The sequence below is a fragment of the Adiantum capillus-veneris genome, chromosome 8, assembly GCF_014529385.1.
Source record: "Adiantum capillus-veneris isolate H3 chromosome 8, ASM1452938v2, whole genome shotgun sequence".
NCBI lineage: Eukaryota > Viridiplantae > Streptophyta > Polypodiopsida > Polypodiales > Pteridaceae > Adiantum > Adiantum capillus-veneris.
In genome coordinates this window covers 77,503,730-77,510,857 of record NC_140938.1, presented here as the reverse complement: position 1 = coordinate 77,510,857, position 7,128 = coordinate 77,503,730, and the positions used below count along the sequence as shown (strand labels likewise).

Genomic DNA, 7,128 nt, shown 5'->3' with positions numbered 1-7,128 from the left:
TGGAGCTAGATCTCGTTGCTAGTAGGCTCGAACTCGACTCACTTTGTGATGAGAGATCATCCGCTAGTTGAACCCTGAACCATTTTGTTTGCTTCTGCTATAGATCTAGTGACCACCAAGTTTACCATCAGATCCGTTGTTTGATATGATGGGGTGGGGACCTCACAATCTCTCTAGGTCAGTTGGATCAACAAGTATGCACTCTCTTCCATAGTTATCTACCATCAAAACTTGCACTTCGTTGGCATCTGTATACGTGAAACATAGATATTCTTATGTGTGGTCAACTCTCTAGCATAGGGCTCTACACACTTGTAGAAGATATATTGATCTCTTTTTGTGAATCCATATATGCCCTTATGAGGGTAATCTGTAAGCACTCTCATGACTTCATTGGTTTTGATGAATCTCACGTTCGGTTTGTTTATCAGAGAATGTCTCTCCAATATTTATTCTCCCAATCCCCCAGTTGTTGGCATTGCAATGTTTTTCATGTCTCTAAGTCAAGTAGAGAACCTTGGTGGTGGATGATTTATCATGGCTAAGGCTCACTCAAATCTCTCAAGATAGTACTTGACAAGCCGAACTTGGCTTAGTGCAACTTATGCCTTTTTGCCCCTGGTAAGGTCTCTCAAAAGTCAGGATTTTATGACTTTTTGGTCTTTGGAAACTAGTCTTGGGGTACCCTAAAAGTTTGAATTTGGGAAACCTAGAAAAATTCAGCTCTAGGTGTGTCCTACTGCCCGCAAGCTTTCTTCCTTGCTATACCTGACTCAATTTGGAGTTGTCTATCAAAAGTTAGAGCAATTTTAATGAACTGCACTTGAAAGAGCACTCAAAACAGTCTCAAGACCAGAACACAGGAACATTGGTTTCTATCTTGGTCTCTAGAAGGTACTTTTGGCTCAAGCTTAAGATTTGAGGTGTTCTCAAGTATGTCTAGAAGATTATGAAGTTAGATACCCCCACTATGTTGAGGTACATGAATCGCGATCCATGTTTCTCTGACAAATTCTTTTCTCCAAATTTTCCCAAATTTTGATAATATGTAGACAAGGTCATATGCAGGCTATATACCAATTTTCATCAAATTCTGAGGTTGAGGTACATGGATCGCGATCCATGTTCAAGCACATCTGGACACGATCTCTTGACAACTTGTTGTAGTCTATGTCCACAAGATAAATCTCAAATCTTTTTGGATTTGGACTTGGTTTGACAGGTCAAATACCCAATACAAGGTCTACACTACGGTTTTTTGTCTGTCACATGTTTTGCTCCATTTTGACCCAAATTTGCTCAATTTTTTTCAAATTGGACTTGGGGATATGTTCATTGTGTATGCAGGACTGATCTGGAAAGTTTCAACTCAAGCTGTCACTATGGAAACATGGATCGTGATCCATGTTTATGGCCCAAATCGACTTCTCTTGGTACCATCAAATTTAGCATGATTAGGAGGTCCTATGGTATCATTTTTTTAATAAAATGGACCTCTGGATTGAAAGTTAGGTCAATTCTGGCACTTGCTCAGAGTACTTTACAGTTCTGGGCTTTTGAATAGGTTTTTGATATCCAAATTTAGTTTTAAAAAGACCACTAGACTCCTTGTGATGTCCTCTAGATTTGGTGCAAATTTGGTATCAATCTGTGACAAAGGAACATGGATCGTGATCCATGTACCTCTGTGTCAGATGGTAATGAAACTTGACTCACAGCTTGCCCTTGGTTCACTGATCCCTTCTATATGGTTTTTGTATGATTTGGACTTGTTTAGGACAGGCAAAAGTCAATCCCTAGGTCTGTTTTATGGTTTTCCTCTTTGAACAGGTTTTTGCTCTTTTGACCCATTTTTTGAAGTTATTTGACAAAAATTCATTGGGGACTTTTGTTCACAATGGTCTTTGCTACAGGCTAGAAAAGTTTCTGTCCAAAAATTCCTAAGGGGTACATGGATCGCGATCCATGTTCCATTACTTTTGGATCTGATTTTTTAGTGTGCTGATAGCTTATGATGTTTGTAGCTTGCTCCACAAATATTTTTGAATTTAAATTAGTTTTGCCCAACCAAAACTAACTTCTACAGTTTGTTGTGACAGTTTTGACAATGTTCCGTTTTTGGCTCTTTTGACCACCTTTTACAACTTTTTTGCATATGGTTTTTTTGGGAAAAGTGTTTGTCTATGTCTCAACTACCTACTGCTCAAATCTCAGCCAAAATAAATAAAAAAAATTTCATGAGGTACAATGGGATATGATCCATGTTTGGAAGTCAAATTGACTTTTCTTGTTATCAAATTGACCCGTTTTGGTATCAAAAGTTTTGGATTTGGACTAGTTTTTGTCATTCAAAAGCAAGTTTTTCAGTCTGTCCTACGGTTTTTGACTAGTTTCTGTATTTGGCTATTTTGACCAACTTTTTTCGATTTTTTGCTATGGTCCCTTTTGGCAAAGTTGTTCCACTAGTTATATCAACTCGTGTCAAAAGGTACATGGATTGCGATCCATGTTTGGCATCATTTTTTCATAAAATTTTGTTCTCCAGGTTCGCTATGCCATGCAGAAGCCAAATCTCACCACTTTTTGAATTTGGATCCCAAAATCTCAAGACTTGCCCAATTTTTGTGTCTGAATCACTTTTTTTGTTGTTTTTGCCCTAACAGTCAATTTTGATGTGATTTTTGAGTTTTTCTTTCAAGAAAACTTGAACAGAGAAATATCCCACTAATGCACAGCGTCAATGATCACTTTTTTTGCAAAATTGGTCTCTGAGGTACATGGATCGCGATCCATGTTCCTCCACAAAATTTGGCCAAACTTTCCAGATTGATTCTAGAGAGTCTACTCATGCCCCTGATCCACAAATTTTTGAATTTCGATCACTTTTGAGATCTCTAGCATCAAAGTTTTAGAATTTCAGAGTTATGGTCATTTCGACCAAAAATATGGTTTTCACCCTTTTTTCCTTCAACCTTTTAGCCCAAATTTGATGGTAGTAGTTTCTACTTACCCTACTCCTAAATATTGAAATGCAACATGAAACAAAAACAAACAAGATGGTACAAAATAAAGTCGTAATGAAAAATGGTACAACACTCTCAAAGCATAGAGAAAATCGGAGAATGAAATGATTTTGGCTATCTCACTCACAACCCTCTTTACTTCTCAAGAATAGATCTAGCAAGTCCTCGATTTCTAGACTCTATCAAGCACTAAACCCAGCCTCTAGCTGCTTTACTACTAAGGTGTAAATGGAATGGAGAGATAAATCTTCGAAAAAGAACAATCTAAAAATGCACTAGGTTACTCACCATCTAAGGATCATATCCTCGGCAGCGGCACCAATCTTAGCGGGTGTCGTGGACGTCTCTAGTATAGCTTTTTGGTACTAACATAATGTCAATACTTGGGGAAAGTAACTCAGATGGGGCACAGAGACTCTATGAGATTGTCAATCTCACAAAGTGTACCTTAACAAGCAAACACACCAGCTCAACAAGCAAAGCAACACTCAAAGTTCAGGAAAATCTGTCTATGTCCTTTCTCAGAGCTCTACGTCATCACGCTATTTTGGCACTCGAACAGACTCGAAATGCAGCAAAACTTTAGGAGGAGGTCTAGGACATCTAGGGGCACTATCCTTCCAACTCTGGTTGCAATCCAACAAGGTACCAAAATCATGATCCATCATGAAAAGGTCCTGAAAACTACAATGAAACTATCTAGAAAGGGCCCTATGGTCTAGGAATGCTCTCTTATGGTCAAAACAACTATAAACAGTGATTTAAGCACTCAAATTTTCAATTACATCTCACAAACATGTAGTTACGAACCACAAAAAAATTGATAATGCTTACACTTGAATTAAAGAGCAAAGAGAGAGGAACACAATGCAAGTTTCGGAAATGAAATCGGATTACCCATTCATTAACTACGATGATTAACTTCATTACTTTTGTGGCTATGGCTATCCCTGCCCCACTATCCAGTATTGACATGGTTTCTATATCATTATATCTCACTGGAAGGGTTGTGTTTGCTTCTTCCCCTTCGTAGTATTCTCTAACTTTGTTCATTGGAACAGATCTAATCTCTCTGTTATCCATTTTGTGTTTCAATTTTCCCAAATTTTTTACAATTAGCCCTGTTATTCCCACCTTCTCTAGTGTTTTTTGTAGATCATTCTATAGATATGGTCTGATTTTTAACAGTGCATTGGATGGGTGCAGACATGATTGAATGGATGTTATCTACTTCTATAGTAAGAGTGCATTGGATGGGTGTAGACATGATTGAATGGATGTTATCTACTTCTAGAGTCAGCTCAGCTCTTTTTACTTGAGTGGTTTTACACACTATGGATCCATCTTTGCTATCTCCCAAGTAAGAGGATATGTTTTCAAGGTCAATGGTTTAGACATTCCTGAAGCTTCAGATCCGCATTCCCATACAAGGATTGTACATCCATTTCCATATCAGGAGGTAGATTGTCTAACAAAACTTCTTCTATAGGAGCTGACTTTAAAGTTAAGCTCCCATCATTAATCTCTCTCACTTTTTCCCATAAGTGTCCTGGCCAATCTTCTTCTACGAATGGAATTTCGTTTAAGGCATCTTCATTGTCTGGCACTATAAGTTTTGGCTCTTTTGTTTCAAGGTGGGATTCTACCACCACTTCAAATTTTCCTTTATTGGTTCCTACCACAAGCTCCTTAGGTTTTACCATACTCTCGAGTTTGGGTTTTTGTTTTTCTAGCATCTCTTGCGTGATTCTTACCAAAGTTTGATAAGCTTCAAGATTAACTGCGTCCATGTCTGGAGAAGGATAGTTTTTCCATTTGTTTTCCATGTTTTGGCCTGCTTTGAGTCCTGCTTGGTAAGCTTCCAAGGCTGCATTAATAGGCTCAAAAATTTTGTCTACCAAAATTGATCCTCTAGATTTCACGGTGGTTTCTTTGATTTTGCTTCCAGTTTCTTTCTCCTTTTCCTGGAATAGCTTCTTTGCTTTCTCCTTGATTTCAGCCCTTTGTTTATGTTTTCTCATCTCATATATTTTGTTTCTACATTTCTTGGTCTTTTGAGAGGAAATCTTAGTATTTTTTCAATCATCAGAGGAGTTATGTTTCTTTTTCTTAGCCTGGGCTTTGGTGATTACCTGGACTGGAACAATCGCTTCACTCTCAGATGAGCTACTAGGTATCACTTGGACTACATTCACTACTGTTTTACCCTTGTTTAAAGGATTTTTTGGACAAAATTTAGGGAAGTGTCCCCTCATAGGTGCTTTTTGCATGTTATTCATCATGTCATTCATCCTTTTGAGCATGTATGCTATGGCTGAAATCAGTGCTACAGCAGCCATTCCCACTTGTGTTGGTTTGGTGGATGCTGTTTTCTTGCTTTGGTTATCCTAAGGGACATCTTCCTCATTGAAAATATCACAATTATCTCCTAAGTCAATAGCATCTGACACACACTCTTCTAGGGTTGTATGCTTCTTGCTATACAGTATAGCATGAAGTTCTTTATTTAGTAGTTTCTCTAGAAACAATGATACTAGTCGTTCTTCTGCAGGTATCTATAGCTCTGGGCATCTTGCAATGTATTGTTTCATTCTGGATTGTAAAATCTACTAATCAATGTCATGTAACTCTAATTCAGGCTCAACATTCACTTTTTGCTTTGATTCTTGATCTTTCATCTCCTGTAATGGTTTTTCTGAACATTTAGCTAAGTATGCTTTTTGTTGCTCCTCTTCAACTACCACCTTCTCCTTCTGTTTCGCTTTCGGTTCTTAAACCTGCTGAATACAATGCTCTCTTTCCTTCTTAAGCTGTTCCACCTCCATCAGCAAGTCAGCGTCATGTGTATTGACAAAACCAGTTTTGACCATTTCATAGAGGTGCTTCAAGACAGTGGTCAGTCTCTCCTTCATTGTTGTCCATGCCTCTTGCATTGTACTCGTCAATTGCTGCCTAAGTACCTGCACATCCCATTCTGACATCAATACTCCATTGAAATCTAACTCCTCTTGATTCAAAACTTGCTTCTCCATATCCAGCAAAGGTTTAAGCCTCTGCTTAGACATCATATTTTGAACCTACAAATTTGCATTTCTGCTGGCCAATTTCTCCAGCTCATGATTCACTTTTCCTTCCAGAGTTATTGTCCATTCCCTGAACATCGTTAAAGACATTTTGAAATTTTCTATTTCACCCTTATGATGCATCAAAACATCTTGCACCTTATCTTTATGCTTCAGCTTTAAATTCTCCATCTCCAAGTTCAAATTCTTCACAATGTCAAGCTGTTCTTGCAATAATACATGTGCATCCCCTAATTTTGACATGGACTGCACCTAATTGTTTAATTGTATTTACTGCCTGCTCAAAAACTATTTAACCTCTCCTAGCATGTGTACAACCATCCTTGCATCTTCAATGGCAACACTCTGTTGCACCTTCTTGACAGTGCTTGGTTCAAAATTAAATTGTCTTACTGCTTTCAACACTTTTGAATCTACCGTTATTTTCTTTGACAGTATGAAGACCTTTCCCAATTTGGTTATTGTTGGCACCTTCTCATTAGATGTAATGATTGGAGCATCCAGCTTCTTCATGGATTCACTCATCTCTATATTTTGCACAGCCTTCAATGCTTCCTCATCTGAATATCTTGCTTGTACCAAAAACCTAAAGAAAGACATCTTTTTCTGATTTTCCTACACATCTGCTAGCAGCTCTACCTTTTGGCTTGAATTCTCATCATCCTTCCACACCTCTGTTTTGCCCAACAATCTTGCACTTATTTGCTCATTTGCACCCTTATGTTCACTTAGGGATTTGTTTGAAAAACTGAACATAGCTGCTAAAAATACTAACAATCTTCTGCAAATTCAAGAGTTTCTTTTGTTTGACATGTAAACCTCATCTGTAATTATTTCATACAACCAATTTGACCAATTTATTGCACCCCCTTGCTCTACAAAACATAATGGTCCATAGTTTTCCTTTGACATATAGTCAAACTTAATGAGAGAGCATAATCTTTCCAAATACCATTTGAGCTGCTCTCTCCTGGCATAATTTAAATTCTTCAACATGTAATACTTCCTATTACCCTCTGTAG

At 37.9% G+C, this 7,128-nt stretch overlaps 1 pseudogene; it reads right to left on the bottom strand.

The window, feature by feature from the left end:
* Positions 1–5,632: 5,632 nt before the first annotated feature.
* Positions 5,633–6,862, bottom strand: LOC147452402 (uncharacterized; annotated as a pseudogene).
* Between the last annotated feature and the right edge of the window lie 266 nt (positions 6,863–7,128).